Below are 27,869 nucleotides of genomic sequence, written 5' to 3'. Positions count from 1 at the left end.
AATAAAGTGTAAAACCAGAAGAATTTAGCATAAGCTGCAATCTGTATTTTAAAATGGAGTTCACAGTAGCTGATCTTTAGATTTAATGGAAATGTTTGTATTCACTGTGTACCTCAGATGAAATTTGTGCTATTGCCTAGTTCTTGCAGAAAGTAAAGTCTGCTAAACAATGGCAACACTGCATTCATTTTTATGATTACTGCACTAATGGTGATTTTTACAGAGGTGTGGCATGAAAGGACACAATATCTGAGTATTTTCTTGAAATTTTTACTCAGTTACTACACTGGCTAAGGTCTGTGGGCTCTTTGTCTCAAGTCACAAATTGTAAAATCATGTTCTCCTGTCTGATTTCCTTATTTTTCTTCCCTGTGGGTTTATTTTTAAGGTGAAGATACATTCACATATCTCCATTTTGTATTTCATAGGCCATTTGAATGACAAACTTTTAAACAACAGAAAGCAAGATGGTCCAAGAATCTGCAAGTCAAAGCTTTGACTTGGACTTCATATAGTCCTCGTCAGACTTACAATACTCTGAGCATCTAAGGAGCCAGAAGGATGGTGTGCCAGGTTTTACAACAGGATAAAAACTAGAAAAAACAGCATTAGCAGGGATCCTCTACTTCAGTTCACTGGTGAATGAACTGTACAATCAACTGCTGTTTATTTTATTGCACTAAGGGCACAACCAAGATGAGCATGGCCATGTAGAAGCTACCTTGTACATGAACCTTGCAGAAGTCAGTCCTCACTCTCCTGAATTAGCAAAACCAGGCACAGTGGAGAAAACAGGAGAGACAGAAGCCAAACAGCAGATATATGGTTTAAAATATCCCAAGACTCCTAAACTCTGATCCATCACTTTGGCCTCTGGACTACAAGGTGCTCAAGGTATTTTTCTGTGACAATAAACCGCCATGTCCAATACCAGTACTGACATTAATCAGTAAAAACAATAAAATAAATAAAAATAAAAAAATAAAAAAAGCAAACAAGCAAAAATCCACCTCATAGAAATAAATTCTGAAAATTCACTGGGAAAATCTAGCAACCTTTTTTACCCAAGCAGCTAAAGTAAAAGCTTGATTTGGTTCAGTCTGCAGCAAGATTGCACTGTCTTTTTCTGCATAATAGTTTGCACAGCTACAATAACATAAAGTGGAATGTGAATAGACTATGCTTAGGCTAATTTACTGCTGAGAAACGTGTGCTCTGTTTGTTATGAATTCCATGCTTTCCTTTGGCTTGCCAAATGTTTTTTTTTCTCAGAGAGCTGTTTTGTTTGATACTGTGCTTTTGTTTGGTTAACAGGCTCCTCATCCTGTTTCTTTTGATAGGAGTGATAGATCTCAGTATAATTAATGGATAAATACACAGTGAAGTTTGCAGACCTGTCCCAGGGCTCCACAATGTAGAGATGCCAAAAGTTTACCACATCATTACTCTGAATGCTACCAGAATCCTAGGAACCCATTTCAGGGAAAGTAAGAAGCCAAAAACAGATTAAAAGAAGAGGGGTATGATAGATAACTGGACAGACAGAGGTTTAAGGGCTGCTCTGCAGATGGAGTGGAGGAAATTTTCTTAGTCACAACTGGTCATTATGAGCAGGTCTGCAGGGGTAAACTCCCCAGTGTTTACCTAGATTCCCTGATTTTTATTTTATTTTTATTTTTTATTTTTAAAAGGAGCTTTTCCTCTTTGCTGAGTGGAAGCTGGGAAAAAGAACCTTACAGTACAGGTGATGAGTGTGATGGGAGTAAAGTTTATGAGGCTGTACCAGACTCTGCATGTCATTTATGTCATACTATTAGAGTTCCCTCAGAGGAATCATGAAATGGAATCAATGGAAGCATTTTTCCCTAAATGTGAGATTTTATTGTGCATTTTCAGTTATCTTCCTCAGAATTTCTTTTAAAAAAGAAAATGGTGCAAAAAAGAATCCTCATGCAGTTTTCTAGGAACAAAGATTTTAATTACCAACATATTTTAGCCCTGATGGAGCAGAGCATGAAGTTGCACCAGCCATGCTATGCAGTCACCAGGTTTTTATGTTTCCTCGTGCTACTGGCACAATCTGGTTCTCCTGGTCCCTTCCTCTTTGCCTCTTCTTCATCCTGTAATTACCATTTCCTATGTACTTGGACAAATCCATTACACAAAACATCCCTCAGAACAACAGAGGACAGACCTCTACTATCTCTCAGCAATCATCTAAACAACTAGCTCTGATCACACTTGAAACTTTGAAAAGAGCATCCAAACTGAAACTTTCCTCACCATTTCATTTTACATATGTTGAATCAAGTCACTTTCCTCAAAAATACATTAACTACAGTAGCTTATTGTGTTTACTACAGGCTTTTAATTGATGCAATTTGATTTTTCATGTTGCTTTATTCTAAATCGCTGCAAGCTACAGTTTTTATTAACAGGGTTATTGGACTAAATTCAAAAGCTTATCAGGATAATATTTAAAAAATAGCTACATATTTACGATGTTTGTCCTCTCCTGAATCCCTCTGCTACATTAATGCCTTTCTTACTTGCCACAAAGTGTTTTAGACTAGCCAATAATGGCCAGCAAGAAATTTAAATATCACACAAGGTGCATTTAGGTCACTGTCCTGCCTTCTGACTAGCTTTTGGAACAATGCATTTAAACTTGGTATTCTGTAAGGTATTCTGGAAGAGTTTAGTCCATTAGGAGCACAATCTGGTCTATAGGTTACATATAGTGATATGTGTATTAATGTATACTAATCATATTCTTTCAGGCTGTGCTGACTCAGCTGACATTCTGAATCACTTGCTGAAAATAGAATGGGTTCATTTTGCACATAGATTTTTTTTATGCACACATGAGCAACTATGATGTTTTCTTTACCTTTTGTCAGACAGTAAAAAAAAAAATTAAATCATGTTTTGTGTACAGTGTTACAAATGTTACTGTACTAGTAATTATTATTGAAGTGACATATATGTTTACATTTGGACACACACACTTTAATTCACTGTTGTCTCAAAGTTTCTCCTCTGCCAGTTCACTTTTATGTTTTTTTAAATCCCAGAATAGAAACAAAGTTTGCTTTCAGTCAACAACTGAAAACACACTGGATTTTAAATTGTAGTAAGACCATACATGACCATCTTACATACACAAGTCTTCCACCTAATGCAAAACCAAAAATTTCAGACACATTACATTAAATCCATGTATCATTAGCCTCATCTACAGCACACATCAGGGCAACAACAGCTTCAAAGTTCATCAAAACACAAACTCAATTTTTCTTCATGTTAGCTCTAAATTGGTTTTCAAAAGAGCATCCCTTTCAAGATGTATGAATTTACCTCCTGTGTAAAATTATTCAGTAATTTTCTGGGTGTCCAACCTGTGGTACCTGAAAAGGGAATAGTTTTCAGATCACGGGATTAATACTGAGATCACATTACTCAAAACTTAAAAATACCAATTTGGGACTCAAGTGATAGGAAGCTTTTATTACTGGAGGCCAGCCCACAGCAGTCATCAGGAACATTTTTATTTCTTCTATAGGGATCTCTAGCTGTGATTTTTCCATTGCTGTGAGAGCAGAAGGTCAGATCAGAACTCCTTGAACAACACCTGTACTCCAGGTAAGAGGCAGCAGCAAGTGCACATTTCTGCCTTTGCAGGGGAGACAGGAAGGCAATGGATTATGACTAAAGGGTCTGAAATCGATTTCATCACCAAGCCCATATCTCTGCCTGAAGGCAGGGTCAGCTCTGCAGAAGGCATTTCTGGAATACCTGTACCAGTAGCCAATACCAGAATACCAGTATTGAATGCACTGGTTTAAACATTTCAGCTGACAACAGATCATTTCTATAATTTTACCCAACAAAAGCTATCAAGGACACAGGCCTTAATTTTTATATATTTACCAAGCTGCCTCTCAGGTTCAAAATAAGCAATTACTGAAAGCAAAGTCAAATGTCTCAGATGAAAATGTCATGCCAGGTTCACAAGCCAAATTGTGATTTTCATCGATATTAACCCCAGTAGCTATTCTGGATAAATGCTGGTTACTGAAGATCAGAATAATTTCCAGCAGCTTGGGTTATATCTCCACTTAAAAATGCAATGGCACATGCAAAAAAACAAAAAAAAAAACCCTGAAATAACTCACTCAAAGCACATGGATTTGTTTGGTTCTCAGCTTATAATCTTCTGATTAATTCTGTCCCTGTCACTGTTAATGTAATGGTAAATGTAGAACTGTATAACTATAATCTTAATTCTGTGAGCACATCTCAAAGTAATATTCACCTTTTTTTCAGACATCATTTGCTTACCACAAGTTATGATGTGACCACCTGAGGTTTTACTCAGAGCACAGTACAAGAAATAACATTTCTGGTTTCCAACTTAATATGCTTGAAGGGTGGGTTGTTGAGCAGAGGGCCAGACGCTGCCTGCCTGCCCTGGTAGCAGTCTCTGCCATGCACAGCTGTCTTTCACTGCTGGACTGACAATGTGAATTTGCAGGAGCAGGCAGTGATTCCCAAAGCCCTTCTGTGGAGCAGCTTTCTGTGCCAGCAGCAGACCTGCTGCACTTACAAATGAGTGGCTTGCAATGCTATTTCAGGGCTCTGCCATATAGACACACACACACGTGAAACCAGACAAATCTTAGCATGAAAAAACATTTTCCTAGATTAAAAGGGCCACGAGTACAAACATACTTTACATATGTTACACTGTTCTGCTGTATTTTTATACATGTATATTCATTTTAGTGAGAACATTTTCCTTGTAAGGGCAATAAATACATTTGACTCACTAGACAAGTCTTTTATTCCTATAAACAATGCAATTTATAATTGATAAACAAAAATAAAAGAATGTGATGCACAGTCAGTTACAGATTATGTGAGGGTGCTATGCTTTCCCAGTTGGGAATGAACAGTAAAGCTCTCAAAGGAAGAAACAGCATATCTTTCAACAGACATTGCCCATATTGTGATAATGTGATAATGGAGATTAGTAGAAATGCAGACTGCATCTCCAGAGAATGGAAGAACACATGTGCAAAATGAAAGAAGGAAATTAATTGACCAAATTTAGGTTAAATTCTCTCTATATGCATCAAGGGGAACAGTCAGCTCTCTGCTGGGATATTCTTTCTCAATGGAATGATGATTTAGAAGTGACTCAGGGTGTCCAGCACCTAAGAACTGAAAATAACAAGCACACAGTGTCATCAGCTGTGTTTCAAAACATATGGCATATTTTTATACTGACATTCTCAAAGTTTTATACTTCTGAGCAGGTTTAACCATTGAGGAACAGATGGTACCTTTTAAATTCAATATCCTCTTAAATTAAATATCCTGGGTAAACCATCAAAGTACAGAATCAAAATCTGGCTTCAAATTCATAACACCGTGAAATACAATCACCCAAAGACAACCTACATCACAAAAAGTGAGTGTGGTCTATGTCATAAAAAAGCCCCTCCACTGTTAAAGGGATGCTTCAGATTTGGTGCAGAAAATGTAACTTTTTGTCATTGTGTAGCTTTCTTTATGAGAATTTGAGCTCTGGCGGAATGATGCAGAGGCAGGACCTTTGCACAGCCCTGCTGGCACAGTGAGATGCAGAAGGGACACAGCTGAACCAGCGCATTGAAGGAGATGTGCTGGTACCTCCAGGCATCCAGGCAGGATCCTTGCTCGTTCTGCCACTGCTCTCTGCTGCCCAGAGTGTGACACAGCAGCTCCGGGATGGTTCTTTGTGCTGCCGGAGTGTCTTCTGCTTACGGAGCCTCTTTGCTGTAATTTACCATCTCTTTGCTTTAAGAGCTGCTGCTGTTGTTCATTTGCAACTGAGACCTTTAAATTAAAGCAGTCTGACCGAGATCCCCCCAAGGACTTACTTTGTGACTTCATCAGGCTTCTTTTCTTCACAAAAACTTGATCCCAGTAGAACTGGATGTCCCTCCAAGTGAAAGGGAACTGTGGCTTCACATATCTGTTCCTTAGCTTGTGCTCTCTACTTTAGGATGAAGTGGCTTCTGGGGACACTATAAATCTTGATATGCAGGTGAGAAATGTCTCTCTTGTTTTCCTCAAGAGCAGATTCATGGCTGGATTATTTTTTTTCCCAGCAGTAGTTGTGTTTTATACACTGGGATGTAATTAACTTTGCTCTGAATTTAAAAAAAAAATAAAAATAGTAATTTAAAAATAATTTTCAAAAAAAAAAATTAAAAGAGCAGAATAGTTGGTAGTTACCTCTTCTTAGTGTATCTCTGGAGACTCAAGGAACACTGGGGACAGATTCCTAAAGCAGAAATTGTCCATGTCCTCTTCAGGCTGACAGAAGCTGCTGAGACAAATCACTTTCCCCTGCTTCCACAGGACCTGAATAAATCCCAGCCCTTCCTTACACCTGCAGGATGGCTCTTGTGTTGGAATAACACCTCAAACTGATGAGCTGGGTTTCCAGAGTCCGAGTTTACCCAACACTCACAGCTTCAAACCCAGTATGATGTGCCTCCTGCACTCTTTCTCCACAGCAGGTTTGTACCAGCCATGGCAGGATTTGAATCATTGCAACCTGGGTGCCTCTGCCCACGGAGAGCTGCTGAGGAGAGAGGCTGCAGGGCAGACCTCAGAGTGCAGGAAGCACCTGAACCTTTCTCCCAGAGCAGGGACAGGCTGCAGAGGTGCTCACAAAAGATGTGCCCGGGTGAAGCACATCCCAGAGCAGCAGGTGGCTGAACTTGCTGTCTCCTTTGCAGCAGGAAAGCTGTGTGAGATCAGCGTGGCCAAGGAGGATTTGGACAGCTCACTCCCAACACACTCTGCTGGATCCACAGCCTGGGGTCACACGCCCAAACCTCACCTTTCAAGGGGATGGGGCCAGATTCTTTTCAGTAGTGCCCCGTGGCAGGAAAAGAGGTGAGGCACACAGACTGAAACACAGAAAGCTCCATCTGAATATGAGGAGAAGCTCTGTTGTTTTGAAGACAACAGAACTGGAACAGGCTGTCCAGAAAAGCTGGGGACTCTCCTTCTCTGGAGGTATTAAAAACCTGCAAGGATACAACTCTGTGAACCTGCTCTAGGTCAGGGGGGTTGGATTGATGGTCTCCAAAGGTTCATTCCAACCCAAATCACTCCATGATGATGTGGAGGTGGATGGATCTGTGAGCTCCAAAATATGTGGAATCTATCCAGAGCAGAGACTTCAGGTAGAAGGAATTAGCTCTGTTAGACAGGACAGGACAGGACAGTCATGTCCTGGAAAAGGGAGCCACCCTCAATTCTTGGACATCCTCAGGACCTGACTGGAAACAGCTATGAGCCAAGTGAACTCTGTGCTGAAATGTTATTACACAGGAGTTTGTAGGCTGAGGCACTGAGGCCTTTCCAACCTGAGGCTGTTGCTGAGCATCCTGGTTTTGTGATCAATTCTGACCAGCCTAGAGAGCCAGGCTTTCCTTCCCCTCACGGCAGAGAAACAAGGTCAGAGGTGCTTCTTGTTTCTGATCCACCTTGTATCTCATGCTCCAGTAAGTGATGAGTACTGTTACCCTATTGTCAGTGCATCAGCATGAAATCATTGCTGTGGAAAGAGGTCATTTGTTAACCTATGGCTCTTTTCTTAACCTGATTCATGTTGCTGGCAAACTATTTTTGGGCAAGCACTATTTCTGCTTCTATGACAAGTTCACCAAAAAAAAGGTGCTGTTATCAATATTTTGTTGTTTACAATACCTAATAATTAGGCAAGAGTCATTAGGAGAAGCAGTATCTTCTTACAGCAACTGATAACAGCTGGGAATAAAAAAATCAGATTTTCAGATACACTTCCTTTCTCAGATTTGCCTTCTCACTATCTATCATGTCATCAAGCCACTGAGAAAAGCATTTTTGACTCCTGGCTATCATCAAAAACAATGATGTCATATTTGTCCAGAGCCTGCTGACCAAACCAGGCTGCAAGCAATGCAAGGCTCTGAATATGCACTGTTAAATTATTCTGGGTTTCTCATGTGCAGCAGGTCTGTGTCCCACCTGAAGCATGCAGGTATCCCTCTGAAGTCAACAATCATCACCCAGCAGGGTGTGTGTGTACCTCAGCCAGTCAGAAAATGGCACTGCCACTCTGCCACTACATTTTCTACCAGTAATGTTACAAGCCTGCAGCTCTCAGTGATGCCTGAGCTGGATGTTGTTCACTGGCTTAGTTCAAGGGCTTGAACAAAGCTCACCTCTCAGTGAGGTTTATGACCCTTTCAGAAAAGCAAAGAGTCTGAAAATCAGCTGTTCCCTTGCTTACATCTCAGTTACAAATGTATTTGAGGAAGTTATTTCCATAAAATTAAACAGAAATACTGCTTGACATTGATACATTTTAATTAACATCACCATTCTCCATCTTGCACAAACCAGAATTAATATAGAATGATTTCTGTAAAATTAGGTTATGTCTATTCATTTTGAAACCCCATAACTACTCCCGAGTATCAATCAGATACATTTTAGTGTTAAGTACAACAAAAAAGTTGAGTTACACCATAGCCTCACAGATAAAGCTAATTATATGGAAAATTCATTCAACCGAGTTTGCATTGCTTGATTTGAATCTGAATTAGCAAGAATTGGCTTTGTACTTAGTTTTCTAACTCAAATGAACAAGAAATGCACACATAGATAATTTTTCTCTGAACATCTGAATCAGGGAAGTCTCTGGAGCTTGAGACTGTTGCTGTTCAATCCCCCCAGAATCTCAATGACCTCCATGAATCTCAGCACAGGCATGAGGATCCATGTGTGAACAAACAGCCACAGAAATGGGGATTTACTTCCCTTTTACTTCTCTGGATACATTTCTAATGGAATTGTCACATTTTTGTATGGATCCTAACTAGAAGTTTATGGACTTCTGAAAGCCCTGAAATTACATAGGACAGGGGAGAATGGCTTCAGACTAAAATAGAGTTTAGATTAGATAACAAGAAAAAATTTTTTACTGTGGGGGTTGTGAGGCACAGGCTGCCCAGAGAGGTTGTGGATGCCCCATCCCTGGAAATGTTCAAGGCCAGGTTGGATGGGGTTCCGAGCAATCTGGTCTGGTGGAGATGGCCCTGCCCACAAATGGGGGACTGGAAATAAATGATCCTTGAAGTCCCTTTCAACCCAGACTGTTCCACAATTCTGATATAAAAACCAAAACAAGAAATGTTTAAGAAACCAAAACAAGATATGTTTAAGCAGACCTCAAAAAGGATGAGATGGCACTTTCATATCAGTGTTTTGATCCCTCCAGAGTTTGGATGCAGCATGTATTATATGTCAGAGAATTTAGGCTCTCAAAATCAGCAAGTTTAGCCCCTTCTCAGGCAGGAATGACTCGAGGGATAAACTCTATAGTGAAGGATATTATACTACCCATTAAGTTGGGAAGACATCAATATATTTACAGGGAAGAAACAAGGGATGAATATTCTCTGTACATTATAATGTGTTCCAGAAATTTTGAATCAGTGTAGTGAACATGCCCAAGAAACATCACAGGAATCACTCCAAGTGACTTCATTGAAAAAGATATAGCTTTGTGGAAATGAGGAAGTAAGGTTCCTCATGATGCATTAGAGCAAAATACAAGGAACTCATTTTAGTATCTGAGGTTACCCTTGTGAAAAAAAATAATCTCTGATAAAAAAAATTCACCAGCATGAACCAATATCCAGAAAAAGCAGACAGTAATTAATTATTCACTCAGGATACAAATGTGCTGCCCAGAATCTTGAAGGAGAACAGAGAGGTAGATTTCATGCCTGCCATCCTTTGCAACAAGAGCCCAAACAACAGGCAATAGGAATTTCAGAGGAAAACAGTGTACAGGAATTCCAGGCAGTCGTAAAGAGCAGCTTTGAAAATGAGGAACATGGCAACATGAAAAATACCATGAAAGTGTTGAAATACAATCAGTGATAAAGCAGTATGAAGTAACACACAAAATCCAGAATTTTCATTATTTGTTGGAAAAAGTGAAGAGTAATGGAATAAAAAATACTGTCAGGAAATATATAAGATATAAATATATGAAGGCAATTACACCAACTGAAAGGAAGATTGGTAAAGAATGGGGGGGAAAACTAAGTTTTAAAAAATATATCCCTACAAAGCTCAACCTAGTACTTTAATGAGTTCTTCAATGCCGAAATTTCTAGAGGGCAGGAACAAATAGCTGTTTTCCAATTAATTATCTACAGGAAATGCAGCTTCAATGAGACTCTAGAATGATCAGAAATAATAAAGCATCCACTGTTGACAGTGTTTTCACTGAATTATTAAAAGAAACCATAAGGAAAAATTATATGCAGTAATAATGAGTAGCAATAGATTAAAAAATTACTAATTAATTCTGGCATCCTACACTTCAGAAATCAGGCCTAGTAAATACAAAACTGAAAAGGCATCTTCTCATTACAGCAGCTTTTAAAATTCTAACTGAATAAATAGGGGATGCATAACAGACAGTGACATGTATTAGTCCACTGCTAAAAAAGCTTTTAAATTCATAATGATTCAGGGAAGGTGAGGAACATGTCAGAATATACAGTCTTCACAAGAAAAAAAATCACAACAAACTAATAACTTCTGAAATTGTCCTTATATCATGGCAGGATATGAAAGAATCACTCTTATATGTTAAGACAGCACAGCTGCTTGTTTATGGAAATTGGTGAGTGAGAAAATGAAAATTAGCCTCATTTAATACCAGTATGTAAACAATGAGGAGGAATTCCCCATCCTTGATACTTTTTAACTGGACCATGAAAAAAATTAATGCCTTCATTATGTCATTTTCAGAATAGGATGAACCAAGCAGATTGAGCAATTCTTGCTGGTGAGCTGCTTGCTTTAGGGGTCTGAGAATACCCTGCAGGCTCCAGGAGAGAATAAAGCAAAGTATGACTTCAGATCTAGAGTGCAGCTGTTGGCAAGATGAGGAGATATTAAAGAGATTGTGGATCAGCCAACAACCTAAAAATAAATCAACATGTTAAACACCAAGAAGGAGCAATAATTCATACCAGATTGCAAAGAAGATTAATACAAAGGTTCAGACCAAGAAGGCAAATTATTTTCTTTTACATACAGGATGTGAGACATGGACACCTATGAAAATGGGAGGAAACAAAAGGACTTTAATTTAATAGGGCTCAAGGGAGGCAGGCTAAAGACAAGTTCCAGAACAACCTGGCGTAACATGAAGAACTGAGCCTGGAAAACATGTACAATCCTACCGAGTCCCTAGGCAAGAGTGACAGCCAGGGTAAGGCTAGACCAGCATCCCTGGGGTGCTGCGTGCCCCTTGCAACACCTGCAGACCCAACACAAACTGCTCTTGAAAGTAAAAACTTACAAATAGGAATATCTGCTCCCTAGACTGGTTTCTGTTCTTCATGGTTTCAAAGGCAAGCCTAATAGACCAGAACTCACTGGATTACTTTACTCGCTTTAGGTCAAGTGTATGGATAAAGCAATCACAGAATGCCTGAGGATTTGACACTTTTTGCTTCATTAAACAAACTCAATTTATGAGGTCAGCTGAAAATAATTTCTGATATCCTTACATTTTAACTACAAAATCTGAGGGAGGCATTCCTTTGACCAGCATCCTGACACCTAGAATTTAAACATGTAGCTTAAGCTAGACATTCTTGCTTAGGGGAAGAGATGTCCCTCTTTAGTCAGCAGAAAGATGAGTAAAAGACACCTCCAGAGCAAGTCTAGTGCCAGCTTTCTCTGACATGACTGTGGCTGGTTAAATATTCAGTAATATATATGTGTGTATTATATATACATATATATATAAAATACCTAACATCTATATATAAGCAGGGCTTCCTTATAAAAGAGTCTTTCTTCAATTTAAACAGCATTCTAAATTCCAGAGGACTTTCTTGGGCACAATCACCTCCTAAACTGTGTTACTGCATATTGTTACAATACATTGGCTCAACACTGAAGTATCTACTATTCTACCATCAGACAAAATGTGCAGCTCTTTGGTTATCTGCAACAATAGCTTGTTCAATAACAACTTTTTGTCTGTGGTTCAGATCTTTTCTTTTTCTTATTTTTTTATTTTAGGAACTTTTAACTTTGGCATTTATCCGGTATCCTGTGACAAGACAAGACAACATTAAAAGCAGAACTGCAAATTCAGCTGAAAACAGACAGTTTTCCTTCCTGAACACAAGCTGACATTTTTCAGGTAAATTGAAAGCTAGTGCTAAAAAATTCCACAATCACCGCTTTTTTAGAAATCAGCAACTTATGTTGGCACCAAGGACAAAGCATTTTTTCCAAATGTAAAACTGAAGGATGCTGTCCAGCAAAAGATGCCATGTGAACTTTGTATTACTGGCTGAAGAGATTCAACCTACCTACACCGAGCATGCAGCACTGTTGTCATCAGATACAGTATGTGTCAGTGAATGCTATTTGATTGTGCCAAAATATGCAGCTATTTCTGCTACTTGTTCTCTTCCCACTCTTGGTTTCATTTATCTGCTCTCTCTAGTGCTTTAGACTTTCATCTGTTGAAGACTGAAAACTCTTCCTTATAAAAGTCTACCTGTGCAGATCCCTGACCTGGCTGGAGTTCTGAGACATCCAGCTAAAAAAAATACAACACCAGTAAATTACAATACCAAAGGTCTAAAATGGAAATTTAAGTGACACTAAATGGAAATTTAAAAGGTTGTAAAACCAAGTCAACATAGACATGAAAAAGAAAATGTGTATATATGTATATATTATGGGGGTTTTAAAGCAGTCATGAGGATTTTAGATGGAGGAATTACTGCTTCTATTAGTTTCTACTAAATCCAGCAGATAAATTTCACTCCATCAGACGCAAGAGTCTCCACTTCCCAATGTCCCTTCCTACTCTCAGCATGAGTTATCTAATATTATCTATTTCTAAAATAGGCTATACATCATTTTTGTAAAACTGGGCTGTTCCTTCACTCTCTGATAACTGCATGCTTTCAAATGGAAGATACTTTCAGCCACCTAGAGGTGTGCATTAACAAAAAATACATTTCATCAAGACTCCAGTGGAAAAAATTTACTAGTATTTTAAACCTATTATTTCTGTTGATCGATAGAGTCTTGACTCCTGGAAATTCATAAAAGCAATAAACTGTATAAGCATTTAGAAGTCCAGAAGTAAGTCTATTTTAGGTCTTGTTAAAAAGGAAAAAAAAAAACCAAACAAACACAAACTCAAATAGACTGAACATCAGCCACAACATAATTTAAAATGTCTGATGAGAAAGTGGTTAATTACTTCTCTAATGGAATTTATTTTCTGCTTTAAGTCACTAAGTCAATTTGATGATATAATACACAGTTTAGTAATATTAAATATATCTTTGGAACAGAGTCTCTTAGACACTAGAACATAATATCTTACCAATTAAATAAGACTGCTTAACAGTGAAGAGGAGGAGGAATTTATTGAGTATTATGTAGTGGGTCTCCCTTGTGTTAGTCCTGTAATCTACATAAATTTCGGAAACATTTCACACCTCCATCAGTATCTGCTGAAGAACCAAAAGAAATCCAGGAATAATGTAACACAGGCAAGGAGTGAAACATACACTGTTCTCATCCAGCCTGTTAACATTTTCAATTTTCCTTTAATTCCAGGGTAACTGAAACAAAGATTAAAAACCAAGGAGGGATTAAAAGGTAATAAAGGTAATTTCTGCCATCCAAAAACTTGCAATTTCAGAAATGCTACTCATCACTAAGACAACGGTCCCCCCCACAATTAAGGTTGTTTTTCCTGAACTCCAACTTGAAAATAAGTTTTGTTTTGAAGCAGTATTCAGAGGTGAAAGCATTAGGATTCACCTTGGCTTCTGCTGGAACAGTTAAGTACAACACCAAATCAAAACATACTGACCTGCCAGGCTCCCAGTGTGAAGGGCATTTTATTTCTTTCCCACAGATTCGCTGTGAGAGTGAAGAAGTGGGCTGGAGTTACCTGGGAAAACCTCTCTGAACATTCCTCAGAGTGTGATGCCAACAGACACCCGGATGCAGCAGGCTGAACCCATCCCTGACACCGTGCTCTTGGTTACCATTCTGACTGAGTGTGGTTTCCAGATCCTATTATGAATTTTGTCTAAGTGAAAACTAATAAAATGTCTCTACTTTGTTACAGCACTGTCATAAGGACTGAATGTACACCTGTAGATATACATATGTATATATACATGTACAGGTATATCCTGGATAATGACGCTGCAGAAAAACACTTCACACTCTGGGACAATCCACTGAAGTTCCCAGACATCTGAACACTCAGTTTCAGCATGTTGAAGCTGCTTAGAAGTTCTCACTTTATAGATGCCCTAATTTTTTCATTGATATCAATCTACAAGCTTGCTTAGAGATTTGTGAGGGAAGGAGGGGCTTTGCCCCCTCTGATGTACCATTACTTCTTAAACATTTCAGCACATTTGCATTTTGTTCCCCCAGGTAATCTCACAAATTTGCTTGCTAAGCTCAAACCTGCGGAAAACCAAACACATTCCAACCAGAAGATTTAATGAAACAAGGAGAGCTAAATGGAGGCACACTGGTTCTGACACACTGGGAAGAACTATCAAATCCATCTCTAATATCAAATACTCTGCCTAGGGAGACATTACACAGTAAAAACACTTCCATCTGTTTAGGAAGAAAGATGTGAGATTATGGGAGATTAAAAGGGACCAAAAAGGGATTTGCTTTTAAGAGAAAGAAAAAGGAGTTCATAACATTGAGAGTATCACATAATAGGCACTTCTGCACAGAAATAAAAGCAAAATGCTGAGTTAAAAGCTCAGAGCCTTTGAACAGAATATCTAAAATATAATACTCATTTTTATTTTTAAATTGAGAATTTGAAAGAAGAGAAGCAATAAAATACTGTAAAATGTGGAAGGGAATCCACTAAAGGATTTAGACCCATTTCCTTTACAAATTGTTGTCCCAGCTTATGGACTACACACCCCACAACAGGGAATTTTAAGCAGGTCTTTATTGTATCAGTAAACAAAGCCAGGTAAAATCCACCCAGCTTCTCAGAGAAATATGTTACATTTGGAAAGCCAAAAAATATAAGAGAATAGTGTCTGATTCATGGAAAGACAAATGCACTGGGCTTTCTAGAGTCTAAAGCTGGAGGAATGAGAGAAGGCAAGGTTTCAAATTAAGAAATTAACAAACCTCTGGGTGGGGTTTAAATAGAAAAGAATGTTTCAGATGCATGAAAGGGGAGGGAAGTGTTTAAAATCAGGCTGTATATAAAACTCAGTGATAGACTAGGAAAGTATTAGAATATTGCCCAGCAAAGCTGTGATTCTCCACTTGCAGAGCAAACCAGATTTCTGTCAAAATGTGTAAGAATACCTTGTCTCACCCTAGAGAACAGGAATGAGTGATGTGGTTCCTTGATGCCTTTTCTAGGCCTGTTTCACCAAAGCCCTCACAACACAGGGATTCTTACCATCTTTTACTACCCTTCCACAGAATTTTCATAATCCAGGGCCTGACAGATTCTGCCAACGTAAGGCCTGAAATGGAACTGACGTTTATGTTACATTAAATTATCCAAAATATTACATTAATTACTTAACCCTGTGTCCCCATGCAATGGACACTGAAATCCTCCTGCCACCACCTGAGGCACAGAGAGAGCCACAGCGTTCTGAGCAGAGCAAATCCATGTGCTGTCAAGACACTGCTCCCACACAGAAAATACTCACTATTCCCTTTTGATTGGGCAACTGTAAAACAAGGAAACCAGCCAGACCAAAACCTCCTCTCTCTTAGATCCTGATGAAATTATAAACACCTCCTGTTCCTATTCTTTATGCTCATTTTGACTAGGGGCTTCTGTAGAGAGCAAGTTCTGGAGTTCAGTGAAGCCCCAGGTTTTAAGCACTGGAGATAGCACTGACTCTACCAGCTCTGGGTAATGCTCCATCTCCTGTCTCCACCAACATCACCCTTGGTCAGGACAAAAAAGATCTCTAGACTATGAGTAACGCTTTCCTCACATACGGCAAACATCTCACTGGGAGCCTGTCATTAAAAATCAGCTTTCCCAAAAGGATGGCATTGAACTTAGCAATCCAGTTAAATTTTTTTCTGATCCTACTTAGTCTGTTCTTCCTCTCACCCTCTGCAAACTTCTATTTAGTACCACAGTGTACAGTAGTGGGATTTGGGTTTGTTATCATAATCTTTGCAATTTATTTAATCCACCTAGAAACACGTGAAATTTATGCATAATAAAAATCACAGATGGGGAGTAATATTGTAGCTTCATTGAGAAAATAAAAATTTGAGCTAGTTTAATTAGATTCAGATATGATTATGGCATGAGTATTGAAAATTTTGATGCAGTCAGATTCAGGTTCATTTAATTCAGGCCAAGTGGAATGTGTCTACAGCACAGGGGAAATGTGAGTCACTGTGCTGCAGCACTGGGCAACAAAAGCTGTTAATCTAGCACCTAAAGAGCTGAGAATATCCAACAGACATAAGACTGACTCAATGGATGCTGATGATTGGAATCATCACTGCTGAATGGAGGACCTTAAGTGCCCTCCACTCCCCAGTATTCTAGATGCAATTTAGGCTTTCACAGACTCCTCACTGTAATTCTATGCATATAAACTTGTGTTCAAGACTGAATCAGAGAAGGTTAAATACAAGTTCTGCTGCACTGCAGATTCCAGGGCAAGACTTTGAAATGCAGACCATTACTCTTTTGAGATCCCAAGATATTCCATCCCAATTCAATTTAAATTACACTGCAAGTAAAATACCCACTAATTTCAATGAGAAGCACATGATAGAAAGTCTGGGGCACATCTGGGCACACCCAAAAACACCTGAGCACACCCGGAGCTGAACAAAGTCCAACAAAGACTTTTACAGAAGCCAAATAATCTGACTCAAGTAATATCCTGCTGGAGCAAATATAATTGCTTAAATGTATGAAAAGGTATATGTACATAATGACTTGCAGGATTGAGTATACTTCTACTAAAATACAAAGAATGCAGCAGCTTCTACAGTAGGATTGGAAGTTTAGGTATGTATTAGTATTTTTTATCTTAAGCCTTTGTCACAAACTAAGGAAATAGGAATACTGAAAGATTTCTTCCTTAAAACCAGCACCAATCATATTGTGACCATCAGATATCCAAATGCCATGAGTCTGCAGTAGATCCCTAGAAGTTGGAACAGGCAGGTGGATATAAAATTATTAAAAGCTATAAAGGCTGGCAGAGTAAGCTATCTGATATATTTATTTTAACATAATACATGTTTTGTGCAGATTAGATTGCAGAAACTCTTCTCCACATTTTCTAGAACAAATAATCTCTAACTCTGTATTGTGCCAGTATGCAGAGCAGTTTGAGGAAAATAAACAGAAGCTTGTTTCTCAGAGGTAAATTTTGCCTTATACTGGTTGCATTTATGTAAATGTCAAAACATATTCCTCAAATGTGAGTATGTTCTGTTTTCATTAGTCACTTAGAAGGAAAAGGGAAGCAAGTATGGACAATTCTTACAGCTTTCTCTTCCAGCTCCTCACCCCTTTAAAGCACACAAAACCAAATCCAGCTCTTGGAATACATTTGCAAATTTATTAGACTGCCTCTTCCAATATTTTTCATGAAACTACACTTTTTGTTAGACATTTCACACTGTACTGCATTTATAATTATTTATCCTGTCTGCATTCAGAATGTAAACTAATAAAATGTCTATTTTGGCCTATCAGATATCATACGGTGCTTGCTTGACTCAAGAAAATAAATGCAGTTGAACCAAATGCCTGATAGCTGATTAGGCTCACATTTCACGATTTATTGAGACAAATAGAGTCAGAAGGAAAATACAAACAAATTAATTTTACTTCTAAGACCAGCAAGTCTATACAGATAAAGCAAAAAGCTATGGTATTATGAATAGCATAATTAAACTATGGGTGGAAAAGTCTGATATTATTTTCAATTATTTGTGCACCAAGCCTGGAATCTAATTTTGACAAAATTTGATACCAGTTATTTTCATTAATTATTCAATAGCAAGCTTCATTAGGCTTTTTGGAAGTAAAAACAGCAACAACAAAACCACAGAAAAAAAGAAAAAAGGGGTTTACACTAAATCACACTTTGCCTCTTGTAGTGAGATATCTACACTGCATCACTCTCTCTGCCTGGTGAGATTGATTGATCCTGCATTTAAGGTCGTTAAACTTTGTCATTCCTTTTCAGTGAGCTTGGGATAGAACCTTAATTGCCAAAGCAACAAACCTTGGAACTCTCCACAGTCAGTGATGGAATTTCTTCATGATTCCCATGAAGGATGGGACTGGTTTGTCAGCATGAAGTGTTTAAAGCCTTTATCAGAGGACAGCAACACGACTTCCTCCATTCAGAACAAGGCAACAAACACACTTCAATTAAAACCAAGCAAACAAAAAATAGAAAAAAATAAAAGAAAATTGTAACTAAAGGAAATTTAAATGATAGGCATACAGAAAAATAGACACAAATGAAAGGGAAAAAACAAACCCTCTAAAAGGCCTGTGAAAAGCAGAGAGAACTATAGGACAGGGTCAGCATGAACTTAGGCACTGCTGCTTTGAAAGCTCTGAAACCACAGCGAGCAATTAATTGAGTTTCCATGGAATCCCTGAATGCCTGAGGTGGGGAGAGCCCCTGGAAGTCATGATTGCTCAAGCAGGGCCACCTAGAAAAGGCTGCACAGCACCATTCCAGCTTTGTAGTGTCTTCAAAGATGGAGGCTCCACAACTTCTTGAGGAAACATGTTCTCACTCATCCACTGTCTTTTCAAATTAACATTTCATATTAATGCAGAGGAATCTTTCTTAATGACAGTAATGCTGACATTGCTTTATGTGAATGGGGAATGTCTCCTTGCAAAAAAAACAAATTATATAAAAAACAACAAACATGTTCTGAAACATTCCCACTTGCAATCAAAGTTTTTAATATTTATAAAAAACTGATGTCAACATTTTTTCCTAAATTATTACCTTAAAGTCAGAAATCACATTAAAAAAAGCTTTGTCTGTCATTGAATCAGAGAACACCTCTGGATGCTGGGGTAATGAGAATGTGAATTTTCAGTTAAAAATACATTAAAAAGAACCAAACTGTTTAAGTGTTAAATGTTAACATTTTTCATTCAGAGGCCACAGGAAAAGAAGAAAAAGTTCACAGGAAATATTCTGATCACCTCTAGAGCAAGTCAAGGACACTGTTTCTGACTCAGGTCCACAATTCTCACGGCACCTCCTCTCCAGGCAGGGTGCTCATGGTCTACAACAAGGACTTTGCAAGGGGTGAGAGTGGCTATTGATTCAGTCTGGGTTCTCTTCCTTATTTCTTCATGGTCAGAGCCATTTCCAGCATCTCTCCTTCCCTTTACCCTACTGGAGCTGGTCTAACCCAGTTGGTTTAGTCTCTAATAACAGACAGTCTGCACACAGAACATCTATGGAGGTTTGGCTTTGTTCCACAGTCTCTGTAAATTTTGTGCCCTACTGAAGGACTGTTGGGTTTCTCCTATCCCCACAACTATAGAGAATATTTCAGTTTTTATTTATATTGTGTCCTTTAGGTTAGCACACCGAGAATATGGGCTAAGGATTATATTTTCACAAATTTTCTACTTATGATTAAGACTTTGCATGTCTATTTATTCAAAATTCATGTTCAATTTCAAATGCTCAAGTTTGTGGAATAGGTTTTTTCTAACTTTGACAAGGAATAGTTTCTCTTTTGACAATAAACAGAAAAATCCTCATATTTTTCTCCTGTTTCTCTGATCTGAAATAGAAAATAGAAATAGAAATAGAGTCATCTGAAATAGAGTAACTGTCAAAAAATCATTTTCCCCAATACAAAATCCCACTTAAGCTGCAGTAGCCATCTTACTTTACTGTACTGCTTATCTGCTTACCTGCTGCTAAGAGAAAGGTTTGTTTAACCTAATCCTCTCATCTTTGAATCATGACAGGATATCAAATCTCAAACCAGTCAGCTGAAAACCTGAAATAATTTAAAATTGGAAATGCTTCTCTGCATACATCATTTTCTCCTCAGAGATGAAGGAAAGACAGGCAGAAAGCCAGCCTTGTTTCTCACCAATTATGCCCAAGCTAACAGAACTCGAATGATCTCTCTATGGAGCACACAGGTAGCTGTGCTGGCTTTCTTACATACATTTCTGCAGTGAAGAAGACAGAATATTTTGTAACGGGAACTTAATACTGCCTAAAACATCGATGCATGTTTTTGCAAAACCAAAAAAGGCATAAAGATGTCAACAAAAAACACCATTTCTTAAAAAAGCTTATATTCAATCATTGTGTTACTTTCAAAGAATATGTGTGACAATGATAAGTGGCAAATTGTATTAGAAGTCAGCTGGGAAGTGTGATTAGGCAGTTAGAGGAGATTTTCCCATGAAATTGGAATTTAGAAAAGAAAAATAAAATAAAATAAAATAAAATAAAATAAAATAAAATAAAATAAAATAAAATAATTAGATATAGATATAGATAGCTATAGATATAGCTATAGATATAGCTACAGATATAGATACAGATTAGAAATAGAAATAGAAATAGAAATAGAAATAGAAATAGAAATAGAAATAGAAGTAGAGAGAGGAAATAAACAAACCAACATACATGAAATTATGCAGACTAAATCTAAATGTAACCTGGTTTGTGTTTGTAAAAGGTCAGAAAGGGCTTTCTATCTTTAATAGCAGTGGAAAGAGCAGAAAAAAGTAGGAGAGAGAACTTCAGGCTTTGTCTGGAGATGTGAGCTCTTCAAATTTTAACTGGACAAGTCACACCCAGAACATTTCTATGCCTCACGTGGGCATTACAGTCCCCTCCAGCACAGATATAACAATATCTGATACAAACAGATTTAACAATAATTGAGCTGCCCATCCCCTCTCCAGGTGTGGCCTGACACAGCCACAGTGCACGTCCCTCTCCGAGCATCCCTCCGTTCCATCCCAGCCAGTCCCTCCCAGCAACACCATTTTCACAGCTCTGGCTGCAGGTGATGTCAGGCAGTTCAAGCACAAAACATGCTGGAGAGGGATCCACACTTCAGGACAAAAGCCAGTCCTGCAGAGCTCTTAGGGCACAACTGATACTACTCAGATGTTTTGGGTGTTGACCAGCAAGGGCTCGATGGAATTTTAAAAATGAAAAATGGGAAGACAGAAAAACCCCAAATCCACAACATCAGCAGTTATGTCACTGAAGAGGGACAAGTTTTATATTTTTCATCCAAAATGCATAAACTCAGAAGAAGTATTCAACTGCTAACTTGCACAAGACTTGTCTAAATAACATTCCAATTTTGGAAACCTCCCTTTCTAATCCAGGGATGGCTTCATAGCTTCCTGCTTCACTGGGTTTAAAATTCTCTTGGTTGTAAAAATTTCTCTAAGCTGCTTCCCTTCATGAGCAATAGACTGCAGTGAAATCATTTCTCTGCAGTATTTTCTCAGTGAAAAGGTCCACAAATTGATTTTTCACCCTTTGTCCTCCCTTTTAAGATACAAATTCAAATATAAATATGTCAGACTATCACTGACAGTATATACATATTTTCCCTCAAGTGACTTCATAAAAAGGCAACATATACAAAGTATTAGACACACATGAATAATAAAACTTACATGAAGAACTTAGAGAAAAATTGTGAGCTTTCATAAAATTTCAAATAAAACCTCTCAAAATCTTGAACAGGAGATTTACTAAATTGGGAAGATTGAAAGTAGTTCTTCCCTCTGAAAATGATGGAAGGAATGAGATCTTCTGTTCTATGGGAATCCCAAACAACAAAACATTTCAAAACTGTATTGTTAACACTCTAAGATTTTTACAAATCTTCTTGCTCTATGCATGTTCCACACTCAAAGCACTTCATCCTGCCCCTATTACAGGAAAGAGGGCAAGCTTGGAGAAAAGCAGGGCATAAACTATTAAAACACTTCATAAATTTAACAAAATTCCTTGACTGACACCTTGAAGTGAAGCCCACAGGTAGAGTACATTCCCTCAAGAAAAAGTAGCTGTAGCTACTGTTGCATTCTGCTGAACTTCCTGACTGCAGCCTGGAGACTTGATAAAATCTGGTAATTAAATTCTTACTTTTAAGCTAAACAGCTATGACAACAAAATGCTTGGAGATATTTTCAACATACATGACATCTTTCTTCACAAAATGAACTATTTGTACTCAACAGCAAAAAAACACCACATTTAGTTCTGGATGACTGGCATCAGATAATTTATTTTAAAGTAAATGCAAAATGCAAATTAAGTTTCTATGTTATTTTTATAGCACAGAAGACATCCCAATTTTGTACAGCTTAAGCATCATCCTAGCAAAGGTGATTTGAAAATTGGCACTCTGTGCCCACTAACTTAGCTCTCACTGTGATTCTGGAAGAGTGACTGAACACACTTGTAAAAATGAGGTCATAATAAACAAATATTTGACATTATAGAGAATTGGTGTGACTTAATGCAGCATTTGAAAAGCCATTTGCAGTTCAGGAGCATTTAGCAAATGCTAAGCCACATTCTTCTCCTGTTCAGAACATGAAGGAGAGACCTGCAGTACTTGAGAAGAGAAATATGGGAAGCCACAGCTGTGGGCACCCACTGTTTCAAAAGTATCATGTACCATAAGAAAGTGGCACTGTGCATCTTTATGACCTCCTCTTTTTCCACCTGATTTTCCAAACAATTCCTTGTCTCAAAAAGAGCATTTTTTTGTAACCTGGAGTTTGCTGAAATATGCTCTGATTGCATTGTGGTCTGAGTTCAACAAATTTTACAATGTGGCAACTTATTAAGCTGAAATAAAGCAGTCATTTCAAACAAACATTCAATTACAGAAGCTAAAGACTGGATTTTATGAGGGTTTTTTCTAGACTGTGCATTTGCATATTTATTAATCTTAGATCAGAACTTAGAGCTCTGTCTGAACTCCAAGCTGTCAGACCTTTGATTCACAGTAAAGAGCTCTTTGGTCTCCTCACGCTTTGAACTGCAATAGCAAAACTGAAGATTTCACTGGGATAGTTCCTTCCTCTCTTCTTTGAGATTAGAAAGTTATTTCAAAACTTTCTTTTTTTTTGGTTTTTTTTTTTTTAATCCTTATTCCTCTTTAAAGCTAACACGGATTTAATCAAGAAAATGTTGATTTTGTTTGCATGCTAATTCCCCTTGAAATACCTGTCCCAGTAGAGAAATGCCTTAAGAATAATATTGAACATCTTTCATTGTGAATTAGGAAAAGTATTGCAACTGTATCAGCTGTCTTTAAAAAATACTCCAGCTTGTGGGGATACAAATCCTGTCTGGCATGTAAATCAATAAATACAGAATTCCAAAATGGAAAGGTTATACAGTGCTCCTTTCATGCACCATCAAATTAACATTGTGATGCTCACTTGCCTACCACCAGGTTCTATTTTGACATTTCACTGTTATTAAATGTTGACAGTATGCCAAAGAGCAATCCAAATTCTTGCGTCCCCAGGAAGTTTAAGGACTCCATAGTGCTCTGAGGCTCTAAAAAGGCTGTCTGATTTCCACATTCAATCCTTCGGGAACAGAAATATAATCCTTTATAAAACATTTAGTATTCCTTTAGTTCTGGTCCAAGATTCTGATGGGAATAGCATTGAGGAGCCTTGCACACACTTCCCTGCACTTTGCTCGTGCACTGCCTCATTCAGATTTCTCTTTTGTTGGCAAACTTCAGTAGCCAAACCTTTACCCTATTAATTAATTCAGTGTGGTTTCTGCAATATCTCTGGATGCCAGCAATTGCCCAATCTACAGCAGTAGGTGTCTAAAAATACCGTGAGCCCCACTGGTATCTAATTATTTACCTGGAGCCAAATTCCGCTGTTAAACCCTTGAAAACATTTCCCCAGCACTAATTTTCACCATACTAATTTTCATTTACTTCCTATGGCAAATAACCAAGTTGCTGATCTTTACTTCCACTCCCCACTATCAATTATTTTGACTCCAGGACACCAAAGGCTGTGATTTAGAGGCAAGGGGAGCATATTAAAAACATGCACAAAGCCTGTTTTCAAAGTGTGTGCTCAAACCAATACTCTATAGCCAAGCATTCTTTTAATCAGGTGAGAAAAACAGGAAAAGAAGGAGGCTTTTTTTTACCAATTAACCAATTAAGAATTAACCAACGCTATTCAGATACTGAATGATCGTTGCTATACATTGAAAAAATTGCAAACCAGACCTTATTCCTTGATATAGGTAATTGTCATCGAAAAATTGCTAATTTCAGAGAAATACCACACTTCTATAAAGTGCAGACCAAGGAAAATGATGTTACATTAATTAGCTATAGGATAAGGTATGAATTATTTACCAAGCTTGATTCACATGCATAGTTCTTAACAGTCAGGCATGCAGATCAGATCAGATAATTCCACACAATCATATGATTACTAATTTCATATCCAATTACTTCATCAGTGTCTGTAATTGCATTACTTAGAGCTGCAGATCTGATAATATTCTTGTTTACGTGTTCTACAGACAGCTAGTAGATTTTTGGAGTCTATGTAGATACTCTATATATGATTTTAAACCCCAATTTTTATCCTTCAGATACAAAGATAAGGCCATATGCTCATAACAAAGGTTTTCATCCAACTGTAGAAGAATATCTTCAGCTTCTATCTTCCTCTGGTTCATAAGGCATAAATTGCACTGTGTCACAAATCAGAGGGATTTTTCAATGACAGAAAATATGTTTCAATATTTGTTTAATAGAGGGTGTACAGCAAATGCAGAGTACCCTTTTACTTAAGTCCTAACCATAGCCACCATTAAGCCTTAAGTATCAATCAAATTGCTGCTGCTGCTATACTTGACAGATGCAGGTAGAAACTTAAGAAAACTCTATTCCAATATTCAGAATTTCTGCTGATGGTTATCTTCAACACACTGTTCTGATTTGCAGTTTCTGTGACTACTGGAGCAGCACTAATATCTTCAAATTAAAAGGAAACAGAATTCAATTTTGACATTTAAACAAGAACAGGCACAATTTTCTTTGAAAGCTGTTCCAGCAGATAGAGCATATATACATCTACATATATATCTCTATTTTAATGCAAAAAACACAGCCATATTTATTCCATTTCAAAGATTTAACAAAGCAGAGAAAAGCACAATTAATTTAAACAACATATTTTTTATGCATTAGGAAATTGTAGTACTGAAAGTACTGTACTTTTACCTTTTAAAACTATTCACTGCAAACCATGTGAATTTATTTTGAATTAAATAAAGCAATGAAAAAGAGCAGCATAAATATGGTATTTCATTCCTATACATCCTATATGATGATGAGGCTTAGGATCTTTTTTTTCCCTGTATACTTACACCTGTTATTTAATTTGAACTCTCTGAACCTAATGAAGGAAGCACAAATATCTATATGGCTGTTGTAAGATTATGACTCAGTGTATTGATTTCAGTGGTACCAGTCATACATTTGTGTGATGCCTTTTCTAGTAACAACAGTTCCCTTAAATATATTGTGGTCTTAGACACAAAAAGTTTAATGGCATCAGAAAAGCACACTACCAAAATAAGCAAAGTTCATCATGGCCACTGAAGGTATTTGTCATTGAAGAAATTGGTTATTTTTTGTGCTGCCTCTGCTTCGCTTTAGCCTTACCCCTTGATGGATGTCCCTGCTGTGCCCTCGAACAGGGCAGCTGCTGCTCAGGGAATGAGCTCTGGGTAACCACAGAGCCCCCAGCAAAGCACCTCAACATCCTTGTTCCATGCCAGCTCACCTGCCCTCTCTCCTTTCAAATACTGAGGGACTGGCATAAAACACATGTCTGTAAAATCAACATTTTTACAAGACACTGCTATTCTGCCAGAAAAATAATAGCTGGGCTTAAAACTGAGTACTGGAAAATACACTGGGAATTTGTTTTCTGATTTAAATCAAAACATTATTGAATCCATCCTTCTTCTAGTAATTCTATTATCTCACTATTTCTTTCTGTTAAATTATTTCTCTTCCTTGAAAAGGAAATTTGTATTTCCTGCTCTTCAGAGGGAGCAGGAAATACAAAAAACATCTTGTCAGGCAGAGTGGAAGAATATTGTAATTTGTTTCACTTGTGTAGCTATGTGGAGACAGCCTTTCTTAGCTTCCTTGGCTGTCCCAAGGAAGAGAAATATGAAGGGCAGTCATCCCAAAGGAACAGCCACATCTCATTTGGAATCACTGTTCCATATAATGGAACACTTCAACCAATTGTTCTGAGATCATTCCTAAGCCAAAAAAATAAATAAATTAATAACAGATAACAATTAGCATGTTAGTTAGGAAACAGAACAGTAGAACTCACATACATCACAAGAACTTGTATGTGTACTTAAGGCCTTCCATCATCCACATTAATGGTAAATGCTTCAGACCAAGTAGCCTACATTTTATCTGTTTTTGTCAAAATTAATATAAAACTCCTCTGCTTTACATTTTTCTCCCTCTGCCATCTCCCCATCATTTAATATCCAAAACCAAGCACAGACTATATGATTCCAGTCCATGTTTTTCTCTCATGTGCTACTTCCCACTTGGTGCTGGTGAGATAACATTCAGTCAATTCTTTTTTTTCTGGACAGCAAACTCAACGAGAGCCTCGGAGCATTCTCTCCACTTTATCATCTCCATCCATCAGCCTTATTCCAACTGAAATGGAAAAGCAGCACTTAGCAAGAACCGTCCATAAACTCTTACCCCTTCTGTAGCTGCTTGGAGAAGAAACTCTCTGCAACTGACATTTGTGGGCACAGTATGGGTCACCACAGCCTCCACAGACACTGAAGTCTTTTTTTCCCAACAAAAACAGAAGAAAGAGCTTAATCAATGAAATTTCCATGGTTTTACAGATAATTACAAATATGTTCCTATGCTGCCATCAACGACAATCAAAACATGTACTACGTACATCTGCATATGAAGACTGAGTTAACAGGGGCATTAAGACTGAAATGTTAATCCTTTTTCTCTGTGTAATTCACACAAGTCATAGCAAAATCCACACCTTTCAAACTGCTCACATTGAGCTTTTGAGCCTCAATCCAGCAAACGCCCAATGACAACAGAGAACTGAGCCCTTGATTTTAGGTATACACATTAAATATCTTTTGTTGGACTGGAAACTTGTAACTTACTTTTGTCAGCAAAATCCCTTTCACTGGTTTCAAATAGCTCTTGGACCTGGCAGTTCTTTGGAGAATGAAGCAGATAAGGGCTATCACTTGCTCTGTGGAAGAGGGCTGCTGGGTTTGCCTGTATGACATGTAATACACCAACCCAGTTAACACTGATTATGTTTCCAAGATACACACAAACATTTTGTTGGCAGGGGCTTATCTCTGGCTCAAGGCCTAAGTATAATTATGGCTCGAGGCTAGAAATAGAAGAGCTGTCTTTGAGCATTGCAATGGAAACACAGTGAATAAGAAGGCAGAAATCTTGACAAATATGAAATACAATAACTTGTCAGGCAATAATGGCACATTGTAAAACATGGCATGACTTGTTAATATAACAGCTAATGGAAGGTTTTATACAGCAAAGTCCCTTCCTCAGGAGTCAAATTTTGTTGTACACAATTAAATCAAGGAAAATTATCA

The 27,869-nt window shown here is 37.8% G+C and overlaps 3 long non-coding RNA genes across 7 annotated transcripts in view; 2 read left to right on the top strand and 1 right to left on the bottom strand.

Annotated features, from left to right (window-relative positions):
• LOC147652353 (uncharacterized) overlaps positions 1–14,247 on the top strand; it is a 40,182-nt gene extending 25,935 nt beyond the window's left edge. The window contains exons 1-5 of one of the 5 annotated variants that reach the window (XR_015288474.1): positions 645–894; positions 3,563–3,642; positions 6,050–6,091; positions 12,163–12,286; positions 14,033–14,247. This is a non-coding gene — a long non-coding RNA (uncharacterized LOC147652353). The other 4 variants (XR_015288472.1, XR_015288471.1, XR_015288473.1 and 1 more) reach the window with 4 other exon arrangements.
• Positions 14,248–14,566: 319 nt separating this feature from the next.
• On the top strand, positions 14,567–20,084 carry LOC147652352 (uncharacterized). The gene is made up of 2 exons (XR_015288479.1): positions 14,567–17,173; positions 18,366–20,084. It is a non-coding gene; the product is annotated as an uncharacterized LOC147652352 (long non-coding RNA).
• A 5,939-nt stretch (positions 20,085–26,023) lies between these two features.
• On the bottom strand, positions 26,024–27,555 carry LOC147652351 (uncharacterized). The gene is made up of 3 exons (XR_015288483.1): positions 27,405–27,555; positions 27,010–27,057; positions 26,024–26,919 (listed from the first exon to the last, which is right to left on the bottom strand). It is a non-coding gene; the product is annotated as an uncharacterized LOC147652351 (long non-coding RNA).
• Between the last annotated feature and the right edge of the window lie 314 nt (positions 27,556–27,869).

Source organism: Cyanistes caeruleus, chromosome 6 (genome assembly GCF_971803275.1).
Source record: "Cyanistes caeruleus chromosome 6, bCyaCae1.hap1.1, whole genome shotgun sequence".
Lineage (NCBI taxonomy): Eukaryota > Metazoa > Chordata > Aves > Passeriformes > Paridae > Cyanistes > Cyanistes caeruleus.
This window is presented reverse-complemented; position numbering and strand designations above follow the sequence as displayed.